Raw genomic sequence first — 15,271 nt, forward strand, 5'->3', positions numbered from 1 at the left:
CGAAACACACCACAACCCTATGTATTCAGGTAAATTAGAAAGCCCAAAGATTACCTTTCATTTCTTGAATCCCCACATTTCATCCATCGCTTTCGTACATAAAGCGAGCTTTCTTTTTCTGGAATAGGACATCGGGCTTCCTGTAGGGGGTTTAGAGAGTGGCCTCCCGGTCTCCTGCTACTCCGATAAGGCTAGGTAGGCGCCAGAGTAAAATGTGGTTGCTGCTCCTGTCTGCGTGCCGATTCCAGTAAATCCTTAATCGATTCTCCCCCCCGCGGGGGCCGCCTCGCCTACTCGGTGGTGCCGCGGCGTTCCTAGAAGCCTCCCGCCGCCTGCAGAGCAAGCGGCTCCTGCGGCATGCGCGGGCGCGGCTGGGGACCCCTCCCCTGCCTTTACATTCACATACTTTCACCAGACATTCATTCAGAGTTTAACAACTTCCCAACTCCTGAGGGAGCTCTAAAGCCTCCCCCAACAGAAAACAGAGAAACAGGCACAGACAAACAGGGCCCAAAACAGCCTTCCACTTCCATGGAAGAGACAGACGATGGCTTACGCCAAACCGGCGGGAACTACCCACCTCGTCTCAGATTGGGGTTTCTACAGACCTTCCGCCTTTTCGGAAGCAAAATTACACCCCTACAGATACAGATGGAGGATCGAGGCGTCCCCCGACTCCTCCCGCCCTTTGACCTCCATGTGCGTCCACGGTCAATGTGGGCGAATACAGATTTCAGAAGTGAGCTCACACAGAACAGATAGAGCACACAGAACAGACAAACACAATACAGAGACACTTACCGCGGCCATGCAGATTCTACGAATTGGGGGAGTCCCTACATGGTCTTGGGAATCCCGGACGAGCCCCCAAATGTTGTGCCCAGATTTCAGGATCCCCAAGAAACCAACAGGGAGCCAGCAATTCGATGCAAAAGCATAAGAATCTGTATTTCAAGCTAGCTTGAGCTCCCGTCCACCAGACTCACCGACCCATCGGCTAGCCAAGTGGCCAAGAGAGAGCAAACCCTGCCTAGACCGGTTATATAGGGGGGGGTCGGAGTAAGGGGAGGAGAAAGAACTGTGCTCTGCCGCCTGGGTGTGGCTAGCAGAGTAGGACGTAGCCCCTACCCTGGGGCAACCTAGCCCTCGCCCTTTCAGTAAATGCTCATTAATGAGCTGCTATTACTTATATAATCAGAAAAATCTCATTTTCTGCTATTTGTACCTAACAACATTATCATCTTTGTTAGGTCAAAGAGAGCCCAGGATCGGATACATGCAGACATGTGACGAGATAATGGACTCCCCCTGACATTTCTGGCAGATCAGCAAGCCAGACACAGATACTGGCTTCTCCCTGAATCAACACCGACCCCCACACAGATACTGACTCATTCCTGAATACCTGGCTGACCCCCTGCAGCTGAAACTTCCTCAACTGAATACCTCAGCTCATGTCCCCGCCCCTCACCCAACCGCAGTATAAAAAAAGCGCCCCCCTCCCTGTTGGTGTGAATCCACGTGCCCTGTCCTTGGGGTACTTGGGTCTCCCGGGACGCAGAATAAACTTTCTTTCCTTCCTTCCTTTTCTGATCAACTCTCTTTATTTCCTTCGCCGCCTCCAGAGCCACCTAACCTAACAATCTTGACTGCCTTCTATGCCATGCTGGCCAAAAAATGAAATCCTTCAGAAACCCACGAGCTGGAGAGAAAAATACAGATTTAGGAAGCAGGGAATAGAACCCAGGGCACTGAAGGACGCAGCCTAAGGGCACAGCCAGCATCTTTGGAAGGAAAGGCAGGATTCCTGAGGGCCTAAAATTGCATGCAAACACAAAAGCCCAGCTCTCCTGGACCGAGATCTCTAACGTTTTGTAAGTCAGTGTGTCCAACTGTGCGCTGAAGCTATGTGAGTTCATTTTGGAAGGGAGTAGGAGAGCTTTGCACCCCACGACTTCTTCCTGCTTTACACAAGCTTATAGCAACTCCGCTGCCTGCCATGCATGGTCTCTTGTTATATGAACACAGTTAGAAAGAGCAAGAGAGGCTTATCTGAGTGCACAGGCAGCTAGAACTGGCCTGTGGGTAAGTAAAGAGCCTAATAAGATATTTCTGCAGTTTTGCACTGATTACTGGCTCAGGGCTTAACCAGCACAAGGTAGTATGTTTTACCAGCCTTCTCTATCTTGCACTAATAGAGAAGTAACTTGGTCAGAGAAACAAGTGCCTAATGTTATACAGTGGAGTGTAGATCAAGTTTCAGTCAAAGAAGGGGGTCCTCCTCAGCCTGGGGCCTTGCCCTGCCAGCCCACCATCACCCTTTAATAGCAATTGCCTGGGAAACAGGAAGCAGAGTAGATGGTTATCAGGACCCAGGACTGGGAAGCAGTGATCTTGCCTCAGGGATCAGCACCTCCTGACCTCCAGTTGACCTCAGGCACAAACTGCACTTGCCTAAGGATTGATCCTAAAGCTCTCAGCCCATATTTCAGGCGGAAGGCCAATCCTCAGTGCTGTCCTTTCAAAGGTTCTGCCAGCACAACCCCAGGTTTCCTGCTGGGGGTGCTCAGGGCACACATATGCTGTTAGGAGCATCTCATGAGCTGCTGACGGTTTCAGACAGTAGAGAGGCACTGAGGACCACACTGTGTTTACTCAGCACAGGACTCATAACGTGTTGTAGACATGCTCCCATTTTGTAACCTGAGCCAATCGATGTGTATAGATATATACAACTTACCTATATAAACAGTTTCCTGTGTTGGTTTTTTTGCTGGCATTTGCATTTTATCCTTGAAAACCTACAAACACCCAGCTGTTACTCCTTGATGTAAAAAGACTTTCTGTGGTGGCTTGAGGCTGTTTGCGTCCTTCTCCTATGCATTGCTACAATGGTACAGAGAATTCAAAATTTAAAAAAGAAGGAAAGCCAGTCAGTGTTCCTTCGGGAGGAAGGACACAGGAAAAAGAGTGCCCACGCTTGAAGAGTGTCTTCAGGAAAATAGAAATGTCTAACAGGTAATTTTAAAATGAAGCTGTGTGATGCAAACTCCCTCTGTTGTTTCTCCCATAAGATCTTCAGTGAACTACATGGTACTAACAGTTTATGTGAATGGAAGCGTCGAATATGTGAACATTTGCTGCGTTGCCTTCCATGTCCTGGTGGATGTGAAGGGAGCAGACAGCACTCCTGGGCCCGGGAGCTGGAAGATGGGGCCCTTGTGCACGGGTGCAGGTGGTGCACTGTTCCAAGAAGTGCTACTCACGCTGAAGTGTGGGTGAGTGCTGCCCCTGAAACTGTGATGGTCTCAATCTGCACAACCATTGGTGTGGCCCTAAATTAAGGGCCAGCTGGTAGGTGGATTTGCTTTATTATATCAACACATTTATAGAGCTTCTCCTGTGTAGATGGCTGGGATTTCATTCTTACCTTGGAGTTTCCTGCATGCTGTTGGGAAGGTAAAATTAAATGCAAAGCTAGAAATGCAAAACATAGTAGATGCCAAGTGTCCCATGAGTCGTGCAGAAAGCTTTTGAGAAACACTGGTCCTATTAGGTCTCTGTGAGAAGTGTCCCAGGGTCACGTAACTGGGGAAACACCCCTACACTGCTGCCTCCTCAGAGGTTCTCCATGCATATGAGCAGGTGGAAGGCTTGGGGACGGGGCTACTACAATGTAATCTGCATACCTTTTGATAACCCAGAATTCCCCATTCACTAGAACATAAAAACCACTCTTGTATAACATCAATTAAACACTCCAAGAAAAGGGGGAGGCTGTTGAAGATACATGCTGAGGATAAGGAAGGGAGAAATCACCCTGGGCTAGAATTCCTGTTCAAGGGAAGCATCTCAGGGAGGCAAAGGAAGAGTGGCACAGCCTCTTGAGATAGACAACATTCAGATGAGCAGGGCCAGGGCAGAAAGAGAATGCTAGGGAACCATGACAGCTAGGCAGGAAGATGGGAGCACATACACACACACTCACACACACACACACACACACACAAACATCCCTGACTCATGACTTTGGGAAGTGGCTGCAGAAAAAGTTGAAGAGGTAAGTAGGAACCACCAGATTTTGAGTCTTAAATGTCAGGTGACAGCTCTAACTTCACTCTATACATCACAGTAAATACTGAAACTTTTACATAGAAAATGGCCATGAACCAAGCAATGGTTAAGACTGGCTGTTGGAGGAGAAAGACTGTATGTAGAAAGGAGCCCAGTTAGGAGGGCAGGAACAAGATGAGAAGACCTGAACTAGGGCAGTGCGACAGGGGGTGATCTTGGCATCGAGTCGGTAGAGGCAGTGATGCTGGCCAACATTTTATAGTGCACAGGACACTGTCCACAACAAAAAGCTATCCAGTCCAAAATGCTAATAGTGCCGAGGTGGGAGAACACTGATTTCTAGGTGGAGATGGGGTAGTTTAACCTGTCTTCTTGTTTCTAACCTGAAGTGCTTCATGGGTGTGTGGACTGAATTCTTGTTAAAAGCCAACAAAAAACAAAGTCACCACATGCAGCTTCTCTGAACTCCATAGGAATGGTGTTGGCGGCATCAGCTGATGGCCATGTAATCACCACTTGAGACTATGTTGGAGCAGAGCTTTCTTATAGATAACACCCCTGGTGAGAAATTGTCCTGATGGTATAAGAAGAAATAGACACCCCCAAAAGTCCTGGAAAAGTTTTAACTATGGGGCGGGGGTACAGTGTTTTGGCCAGGTTCAAGCCTCGAACTAATGAAAGGACAGGGTCCTCTCATTGCCACATGCAAGTCCCAGCTGGAAGGGCAGGGCCCTCCCAGCACAATCATAGCCAATGGCTGTGGTTGTAAGCTTGAACCTATGGTCCGAACACGTGGCCCCACGTGCCTTGTGATAGAGTTCAGGTGCATGTAGTTGAGTAGGGTTGAAACTCATGAGAATGCTGTAAACAATTTGATCACGCCCCTACTTTGCCTCGTGGCATCTGCTATAAAATAAAGACACGGCTTGTGGGCGCTGGCGCTGTCTCCTCATCAGGGAGCAGCGTCCCACCGAGACCCAGCTTTCATTCTCTTGTCTGTCTTTTCTCAATCCTTTCACCCCCCTCCCGACTCAGGGTCACTGAACCAGGCTGAGCTGGCATGGCACATAAGGCGCCCTGGGGCTGAGTATGCCATGGCTGTGCCAGCTCCCCACATTTAACGACAAAAATAGTAGCCTGCGGAGATCCAAGCAGATACCTGTCACCCTGTTCCTACCACAGCTGAACCCTCCTGAAGGCAACTGCGCCAGCGCTGTGTCAAAGAACCTGGTCAGGCAAAGGCTGCGATTGCCCACAGGTTCCCTGGGCAAGAGGGGGAGAGAAAGAACTCAAATTTCCCATCACGTGGCAACTTGCTCTAACAGCACAGAGGGAGGTGGGTGTGACAGCTTTAAGCAGACGGCTGCTCTAGGTGAGCCAGGAACAGAGTGACTCCAAGGAGTTTAATGAGCCCAGAAAGGACACTTCACTTTGTTTCACTGGACTGTTTTCACCAAGAATCCCTGACTGGGTGTGCAAACCTGTCTGAGTAAGATATCTTGCAGTTTCTCTTGGTTGCCTATAAATACATTGCAAAATGTACAGCTTTGTAGAGTCACAATCTATTAGAAATGAGGACATGCCCTGGCTGGGGTGGCTCAGTTGGTTGAACATCATCTCATACACTGAGAGGTCGTGGATTCGATTCCCAGTCAGGACACATGCCTGGGTGTGTGGGCTTGGTCCCCAGTATGGGGCAGCCAGTCAATGTTTCTCTCTCATTGATGTTTCTCTCTCTCTCTCTCCCCCTCTCCCTTTCTCTCTGAAATCAATAATCCTATATAATCCTATCTAATAATAGACAAAGATTGAAATTAACCATACCTTTGCTAGCTTCCCATTGGATAATCAGCAAGATATGCAAATTAACTGCCAAGAAAGATGGCGGTTAATTTGCATACGTAGGTGCAATGCTGGGAGGCAAAAGGGGAAAGACGGAAGAAGCCGCCTGCCACTGATGGTGATAGCAAACCCAGGCGGCAGCCAAGAGCCAGGTGGCAGGGCCACCTTTGCCCTGCCCCCAGCCCATGATCAGAGAACCGGAAGAACCAGGCCGCCTTTGCCCGCCCCCGCCAGTGATTGGAGAAGCCAGGCAATCGCGTCTCCCGCAGCGATGCAGCAGGCGGGACCCAGGAGGCACAGCAGTCAGTCTTGCCTTGAGGCCCGGGAACCGCCCATCATCAGGTCCGGGGCTGCAAGGCAAGGCCCGCCCCAGAAACCCCAGCTACTTTAAAAATAGAACAATCTCCTTTTGAACCAATCTGTTTAGATTCAGGATTAGTAAAACAGTATGGAACTAATGAAATACAGTGATAGGAATTAGGAAGTGTGACACTGATGGTTCTGGGCATGTGAAGGGTGAGGGACAGAAGGGTACACACGGTCTTCCCTTCAGTTCTGCTGGAGACATGAGCTCCGAGGGCCGGAGCTGCTCCATGCCCAGAGGAGGGGGGTGTGGTCAGTGGCTCTGTTTCAGAACTTCCTGCCAAGCAGAGACCTTACCCGACCCACAGGAACCTTTTTACTCCAGAAAACAGGCACAGCCAGTTCCCAATGGACATGGGAAAACCAGTGTCCCCTCCTGTGAACGGCGTTTTGATGGGGTGATGGGGGAGGTGTGCGAGGGGAGCAGTGCAGAGTTGTTAGGCAGCTAAAGCGGGAGTGGAAAGGCCATGAAATGTCCACAGTCCTGGCTGTGCCCACGGCCTGGGCTGTTCCTCCAGGCCCTGGTTGAGGGATTAGGGCTGATTCTCTCAGGAAGGGAATATTCCATGGGTGAAAGATTTACAGGCTCAGGGTGGGCCGTGTGTTAGTTTGGGGCAAATCCCTCAGCATTCCTGCTGCCAAGCCCTCAAAGGAATGAGGCAGAGGCACCCCTCACCCCCAAGACCCCTTCGTGAACATTTTAGCATCTATGTGATTTTTAATCCCTTCAGGGAGACGTTCTATCCTGCAGTCCCATCCCACCCCACTGTTGCTGTATTTTTGCCAGCTGGGACGAGCATCAAGGGGAAGGGGGGTTAATACTCACTGAAAGACTACTGATCTTACCGGGAAACCAACCTATTTACTGTACTGTTGTAAATATCAGACTCTTTATATCTTGTATATTGGCTTCTTTTAAATAAAGTGAAATGTATTAGAAAAAAAAAAGGCAAGGCAGGGCGGGACCCAGAAGCCCCAGAAGCCGCCTGATATGGTAGTAACTCTATCATTAAGCACTCTGAAAGTCAGTGGCATAAATGCACCAATTAAAGGACAGATTATGAGGGTGAATCAAAAACAAAACCCACTTTAAATATAAAGACACATATAGATTAAAAGTAAATGAATTGAGCTGCAGCCTGTTTTGCTCATGGATAGAGCATTAATCCGTGGACTGAAGGGTCCCGGGTTCGACTCCAGTCAAGGGCATGTACCTCAGTTGCTGGCTTGATCCCCAGTCCCTATCAGAGCATGTGCAGGAGGCAACCAATCAATGTGTTTCTTCCTTTCCCTTCACTCTCTCTAAAATTCAGTGGAAAAATATCCTTGGGTGAAGATTAACAAAAACAAAGTAAATGGATTAAGTAACATTAAAGAGATTATAAGAAAAATAGATTCCAAATTCTGTTAGTTGTATAATGGTTATGTTTAAATTATTAACACCTAAGAAATTGGGTGAAGGGTACATATAATATGCTGTAATATTTTATAGTTTTTTTTACATGTATGAGATGATTTCAAATTAAAAAATTAAAAATTAATAAAATATTAATTGAAATGTATCTGCATTACATGAAAAATCTCCTAATTGCTTCTAGCATAATTTATTAAATTGTGCTAAAATTTACAAGGGTTCAATTAAAAAATATCTTAATTCTAAATGATATAATAGAAAATATATAATAGTGCAGTTATAAGCACTTATCTGAAAATAAAAATTTAAAGAAGTGAATTTAAAGAAGGGATTAGCTAAAGAAAATATATGCACAACCCATGGACACAGACAACAGTATGGTGATGGCCAGAGAGAAGTGGGGGGCATGAGTTGGGTAGAGGTGGCAAAAGAGGGTAATAGGGACATCCTATATAATAACAATAAAAGGCTAATATGCACATTGACTGAACAGCAGAATGACCGGTTGCTATGATGTGCACTGGCCACCAGACGGCAGACGCTCAATGCAGGAGCTGGCCCTGGTGGTCAGTGCACTTCCATATGGGGAGTGCCCCTCATCCAGAAGCTGGCTCATGGCTGGCCAGCGCAGTGGTGGTGGCAGGAGCCTCTCCCACCTCCGTGGCAGCACTAAGAATGTCCAACTAACGGTTTAGACCCAATCCTTTGGGGGCCTAAGCCTTTCTCGGACATCCCCCGAAGGCTCCCTGGCTGCCAGAAGGATGTCTCTCTGCAAGCTTAGGCCTGATCCCCCATGGAGTGGGCCTAAGTTGACAGGTGGACATCCCCCAAGGGATCCTGGACTGTGAATGGGCGCAGGCCAGGCTGAGGGGACCCCTCCCCCAAATGCACAAATTTTTGTGCACCGGGCCTCCAGTCCCATATAATAAAAGAGAAGCATGCAAATTATCCGTCCCTCAACAATGCTCACCAGCCAATCGGAGTGAGTATGCAAATTAACCAGACAAACATGGCGGGTGAACAACAAACACCAGCATCCCTTCACGCCAAGGCTGCTCCGGGCCTGTGGGCAGCATGTGGAGAGCCTCTGTGCAGGGGAGGTGGGCCAGCAGAAGGCAGCCTGTACTCCCCACATGGCTGTTTTGGCAGCCATGAGCGCACCAAGTGGAGCCTAGGGGCCAAGCTGAAGTAGCGCCTGCAGGCCATCAGCGCTGAGGAGTGGCTGTGCAAGTCCTGCCTCAAGGCCCAGAAGGTGCACGATTGCAGGGACAGCCACCGTGGCGGGCCAGATTGACGTCCTCCTGGCCGCGCCACAAGGGTTTGCGGATCTGCGAAGCCACAGGTCTCTGGTTCATATATCCTCTCCTCCCACCCTGGCATGTGAACATCCCCCAGTGTGCTGTCACGCTTGCATGCCTGCAACAGTCCTAGACCAAGGTGCGCACAAGTTCCCCCTGCCCCTCCACCGCACTTCCATCAACCCCAGCATGCGTAAGTCCCCCACAGGATGTGCACACATCCCCTCCGGCATGCTCATCTCCTTTGGAGAGTGTCTGGGTGTTCCAGGTGCTGAGGGTGGGCACCTGTGAGATGCCAGTGAGAGGGCAAAGAGGTGACGCCCTGTTCCTGCTGAGGCCAGTGCAGCGACGAGATCACCTCCGTGGGGCTAAGGCAGGTGATGAGGTGGGAGCAGGTGCAGACAGACACACCTGGTGGGTGCAGGCGGCTCTTGCTGAGGTGCCTTTGGTCAGCGTTCAAGATCAGGAACCCAGAGGAGGCAAGGAGTTCCGTCCTCTCAGTGAAATGGTGGGATAATCGGGGCGACTGCAGAGGAGGAATGTGCACTTTGGGTGCCATCACCCATGAGCAAAGGCTGCCCTGACTGAGCCTCACTCACGTGGGTCCTAGCGCACTCCTGCCGGGCAACGGGTGACAGGAAGTGCTTTTCCGAGTTAATGAGAGAAAACACTGATTCTCCCGCTGCCCGTGAAGGTGGGAAGTGAAGTGGGGAGACATGTGGGGAGTGAGCGAGGTTCCCTATCTGGGGGTTCCAAATCCGCTGTTAGTTCCTTTCACTGCTGACTAGAGATATACAGGGTGTCCCCCCAACATGTATACACACTTTGAATACCTACTAATTCCAATGGGTTTAAGCATGAAAAGAAACAACAATGGAGCTGTTATCTGTTAAAAGTACAGGCACAAACAGGCAGTCAGACATTCCCAGAGGGTCCCGGATTGGAGAGGGTGCAGGCCAGACTGAGGGGTCCCCTTTCCCCCTCACCCCCATGCACAAATTTCATGCACAGGGATACTGGTGTATATATATATATAAAACAAACAAAAAAACACCCATGTCCCGTGTCTCTCACAGCCACACCTGGGATTGCCTTCCCTAGGATGTTATTTTTCAGAACACTTAGCCCTTGTCACAGACACCATCCTTGTTTACTGTGCTTTTTCATTCACTCTGTGTCTTCCCACACAACGTATGTCCCACAGGAAAGCAGCTTCTCTGGTTTTCCTTCAATGGTCCCCACATGCAGAAACACTGTCACACATCTGGCTCACAACTAATATTGGTTCATGAATGGTCAGTGTAGAGCCCTCCCTATGCTAGAGACACATCTTCATTAACGTGGCCTCAGACCACAGCTGTCCTGTGGCAGCTACAGCACAGCGAGCTCTCACATTGACATCAGGGCACCTGCTCTTCCCACAGAGCAGCTCTCCCTGAATCTACAGGAGACTCTGCTTCAGGAATCCCAGGTCCCCACTGCAGCCAGCGCTAGAGGGAAGGGCAGGGAGAGAGGGTGGGCGAGCAGAGCAGAATTCCAATAGGAACTTATCTAAGATGACCAATTATAGGACCCCTCCTCCCTGCTAATCCCAGGACCTGGTTCCTTGGAGAGTTTAGGAAAAGATGGAAAGAACAATCAATTCCTAGGAGCCAAGAGCAGGATGAGACTGAAAATTCATCTCTCCATACCACGGACTCTTGTGTGCAGGGACCCCTGAGCTTTGTGGGCACAATCACAGACAACTCACCTGTGGCTGATATTGGATAGGGGACACTCACAAGAAGGATGAGACCAAAACTCATAACAAGAACACAAATAGGCACAATCCTCTACACAAACAAAGAAACAACAAATATAGTCCTAGGAGCTGAGGGCTGAGGGCAGGACCCAGGCCTGAGCCTAGGCTGACCCGGTCACAGGAAGGCCTTGCTGCCCACGGGTTTGGAGATGTTCCTCATTAGGACAATTTACAAGGCCTGGGGAGGTTTGAGTCCCTGTGAAAGAAAGTCCTGGGGGGACAAGGTTCTGCTGGAGGGAGAACAAAGGAGCAGAGAGGTGACCCAGCTGAAGAGAGACCAGGGAACCAACTTGGACACAGCCCTGACCCCACTCGGTCCTCACAGCCTCTCCTGTCCCCCCTGCAGCAGCCTGAGCAAAGCAAGCACACCGGATCTGAAAAGTTCTTGGGGCTTCCATTTAATTCCTCTCAAATTTAGAATCTTCTCCTTTAATTTTTTTCAAAAATATGTTTTTATTAATTTTCAAAGAGAGAGGAAAGAAGAGGGAGAGACGGATTGAAACATTAATGATGAAACATCCATTGGCTTCACTTGCACGACCTGGTGGGAACTGAGCTGAAATCTGGGCATGCGCACTGAAAGGGAATCCATCCATGACTTCCTGGTTCCTGGGTGGACACTCAACCACTGAGGCACACCAGCCGGGCTGTTCTCCTTTAAGGAACCCATCACCCCTTCATGGCAAGAAGTGAAGAAGAATGCAAATCCAGACTCTTATTTCAATCAGGCAGTAAGAAGCTGCAGCTGAGCGCACCAGGAAGTAAAAACGAATGGAGAGGGCCCTGCCCCACTTCTACTGGACAGGAAATTGTGAGAAGGGCGAATGGTGGACAGGGGTGGGCCAGCCTCCCTCCTCCTCACATTATGCTGATAGGAACACACACATTCAGATGCCATTTGCAGAAAGTAATCAGAGGTTCTTGAATCACAAAGTGGGAGCCTGAACAAATCTCCCATCATTCAGTCCCGGACAAGTGCCTCATGCTGTGGAAGAAAATGATCATGAACAAACGCAGTTCAGTGGCTGTAAGTAGTGACATTCTCAACAGCCCACCACAGGCTCACTATGTCCCAAAGAATCCCCATCACCCAGTCCTCTCCCTTTTGCCCCAACCCCTGCTATTGCCAGGGTTTCACCTTTAAAAGCCGTGAGAGATACATCAGAGCTGTGGGCACCATCGCTGCCTGGGGTGGAACAAAACAGGGCGAGTTAAGAGCCCCCAGGAGAGGAGACTAAGGGAGGAACTATGGGGGTGAGGTCCCCCATGGGATCCAGTCTGTACTATCACAGATCTCAGGGGTCACCCTCCATACTCACTGGCAGCCTGAGCATAGCTCCCTCCTTGTCCACCTGTGGGAAGAAAACTTCCTGTGAGAAGACAGGGAGGAGGCAGGGCCAGGAGGTCCTAAAGGAACTCCTAGTCCTGGAGCCCAGAGAAGTTTCCAGAACTGTGACTACAGACCCAGGGCAGGATCAGGAAACCTGAGGAAACTACACGTGTGGGGAATGGACCAACCACCCTCCTGGAGGTCTGTCCTCAGCAGGGACCTTCCACCCTGACCTGGGAGTGCTGAGAACCAGGCCCCATGACTAGAATCATCAGGTGATGAATCTGTCCCTCATTTCCACATGTGTCTCACTAAAGAGTGAGTGTCAGCAAATAGGGCCCCACACAGGGCAACCACACGCGTGGGGATGGTACTTGCCATTAATGAAGCAGAACACACTTCTACCTGGGCTGGCAACCCCCAGTGAGACAAGACACTCAGGCCCCACCCCTTCCCTACCTGAGCGCTTCCTCCTCCACATCACAGCTCCAGTGACCACAGCTCCAAGGATGACCAGGCCCACAACCAGGCCCACAGGGGGGATGGTGGCCTGAGGACGCGGCTCTGGGAAGGGAAGGGGAGGTGAGGGCCCTAACCCCCAGGCCTCAGCCCCGACCCCACTGAAGTCCTCCACAGGCCCCTGCTTCCCTGAGAAGAGGCTCTGTTCCCACGCCCCTCCTCACCCCATCTCAGGGTCAGCGGCTCGGGCAGCCCCTCGTGCTGCACATGGCACATGTATCTCTGCTCCTCTCCACGGGGCACCACCAGGGCTGCCCACTTCTGGAAGGTCCCATCCCCCGCAGGCCTGGTCTCCACCAGCTCCATGTCCTGGGTCTGCTCCTCCCCATCACGCTGCCAGCTCAGGCTGATGTCCGCAGGGTAGAAGCCCAGGGCCCAGCACCTCAGGGTGACCTCATGGTCAGAGATGGGGTGGTGGGTCACGTGTGTCTTTGGAGGGTCTGAGGAGAAGGGGGAGGAAATTCAGGGACTTGGCACTGTCAGGGGACCCTCCAGCAGCCCTCATGTGACCACCTGAGCGTGGACAGGGCACCTGGGGTGGGCGAGGGAGCACACAAGCACCACCAGCCTGGACAGAGCAACTGGGGATGGTCTCTCCTCTTTATAAAGTTCTAGTCAGAGTGACACAGCCCAGGGCAGGAGGCAGGTCTCAGGGGGAGAAAGGGATTTCTGGTCCTGTCCTGGGTGGAGGCCAAAGGACACAGAAAAGTCGGTGTCAGACCTCAGATACACTGGGTGAGGGGCAGGGAGCAGGGCCTGAGAGAGCAAGTCCCCATGGGTCCCAGAGCCCCTGAAGGGTCAATGGGAACCACTGCTCAGTTACTTCAGGCTTGGTCTCCCCTCTAATTGTCCCTGAGAGACTGTACCCCTAGGTGTTCCTGAGAGAAGGGAGGGCGTCACTCAAAAGTGACGGCTATGTGGACGACTCGCAGCTGGAGTGGTTCGACAGTGACTCTGAGAGTCAGAGGGCGGAGCCGTGGGCGCAGTGGATGGAGCAGATGGAGCTGGGCTATTGGGACATGAGCACCGGGAACGCCAGGGGAGATGCACACATTTCCCGACTGAACCTGCAGACCCTGCCCGGCTACTACAACCAGAGCCAGGACGGTGAGCCACGGGGCCCAACCCCCATTTCTGAAAAGCCAGGCGGACTCAGACTCCTGGCCCACAGGAGGGGTGTCTGACACTGACCCTGTGTCCTGTCTCCTTGTTGACCCCCAGCCCCAGGGGAGACGGGGGAGGCCCCAGGCCCCTGGTACCTGCGCGCTGCATCACCTCCTTCCCTTTTTCCAGGACTATGTGGAGAAACTCCAGGCAGCTGCCCTCCAGGTAGTGCCTCCTTTCCTCAGCCACACCGGCCTCCTCCCACTTGTGCTGGGTGATCTGAGCTGTAGTGCTGGCTGAGGTCCAGGAGCGCAGGTCCTCGTTCAGGGCGATGTAGTCGGTGCCGTCGTAGGCGGACTGGTCATAACCCGGGACCAGGCGGCCGTCCGGTCCCATGTCACACCCTGCATCTCCTGGATCGTGTGAGACCCTGACGCGCCTCGAGGTCAGCGTCGCGCACTGAGGACCGCGCCCGCCCGCCCGCGGGGATTAAACAGAAACTGAAAGTGAAACCGGGTCCAAGTCTCCGCGGGCTCCTGCCGGGCGTGTCTATGAGGGAAGGGAATGGAGGTGAAACTCGGACACTCGGGGCGACCCCGGCCCGTCCGTGGAAATGGGGGTCGGGCCCCGTGACTCACCGTCCTGGCTCTGGTTGTAGTAGCCGGGCAGGGTCTGCAGGTTCAGTCGGGAAATGTGTGCGTCTCCCCTGGCGTTCTGGTTGCTCATGTCCGAAAAGCCCAGCTTCATCTGCTCCATCCACAGCGCCCGCAGCTCCGCCCTCTGACTCTCGGAGTTGCGGTTGAACCACTCCAGCTGTATGTAGTTCACGCAGCCCGGCAAGAACCAGAACACCGTGCGGCCCTGCTGGTACTTGACCGTGGAGTACAATCTCGGGGAGTCGGGGCCTGCGGGGCCGGAGCGGAGGGGCTGACACCCGCGACCCTCCTCCCGGCGCGGGTTCCGGGTCCGGGGTCGGAGGGACAGGAGAGGGGAAGGGGCCCCGGATACGGAACAGGGGCAGCGGGATGGAGAAGAGAGGGGTCAGGACCGGGTGGGGTCTGGGGTGTGGATGGGGGTGTGGAGACGCCCTTTCCCGGGGTCCTGCGCCCCCGCCGGGCCCCCTCGCTCCTCCTCCCCAGAGGCCATTCTCTCCCAACCCCGCACTCACCCGCCCAGGTCTGGGTCAGGGCCAGGGCCCCCAAGAGCAGCCGGAGGAGGGTTGGAGACCGCGTGAGCAGCATGCTCAGGGTCTGGGGAGTCTGAGTCCTGGTGAGTCCGCAGAGACTTCTAACTGGGAGGGAGGTGACCCTGATTGGCTTCTCTAGCACCTGACACCCAATGGGAGTGAGAACTCGGCCCGCGTCACGAGTATCCAGGAAGGAGGGCCCCACACAGGTTGTGAGAGGGAGAAGTGAAACTGCAGGGAGGTGGGGACTCCCCAACACTGAGTTTCCCGCTTCAGTCTCCGCCCTGGAGCTGGGACCCTGAGACCAGGTCTGGGACCTGGGACCTTGCCCTGACCCCTC

The 15,271-nt window shown here is 52.2% G+C and overlaps 1 pseudogene; it reads right to left on the reverse strand.

Annotated features, from left to right (window-relative positions):
- Positions 1 to 11,225: 11,225 nt before the first annotated feature.
- LOC102440607 lies at positions 11,226 to 15,039 on the reverse strand (annotated as a pseudogene).
- Positions 15,040 to 15,271: the final 232 nt, after the last annotated feature.

This window comes from Myotis lucifugus, unplaced genomic scaffold (genome assembly GCF_000147115.1).
Source record: "Myotis lucifugus unplaced genomic scaffold, Myoluc2.0 scaffold_80, whole genome shotgun sequence".
Lineage (NCBI taxonomy): Eukaryota > Metazoa > Chordata > Mammalia > Chiroptera > Vespertilionidae > Myotis > Myotis lucifugus.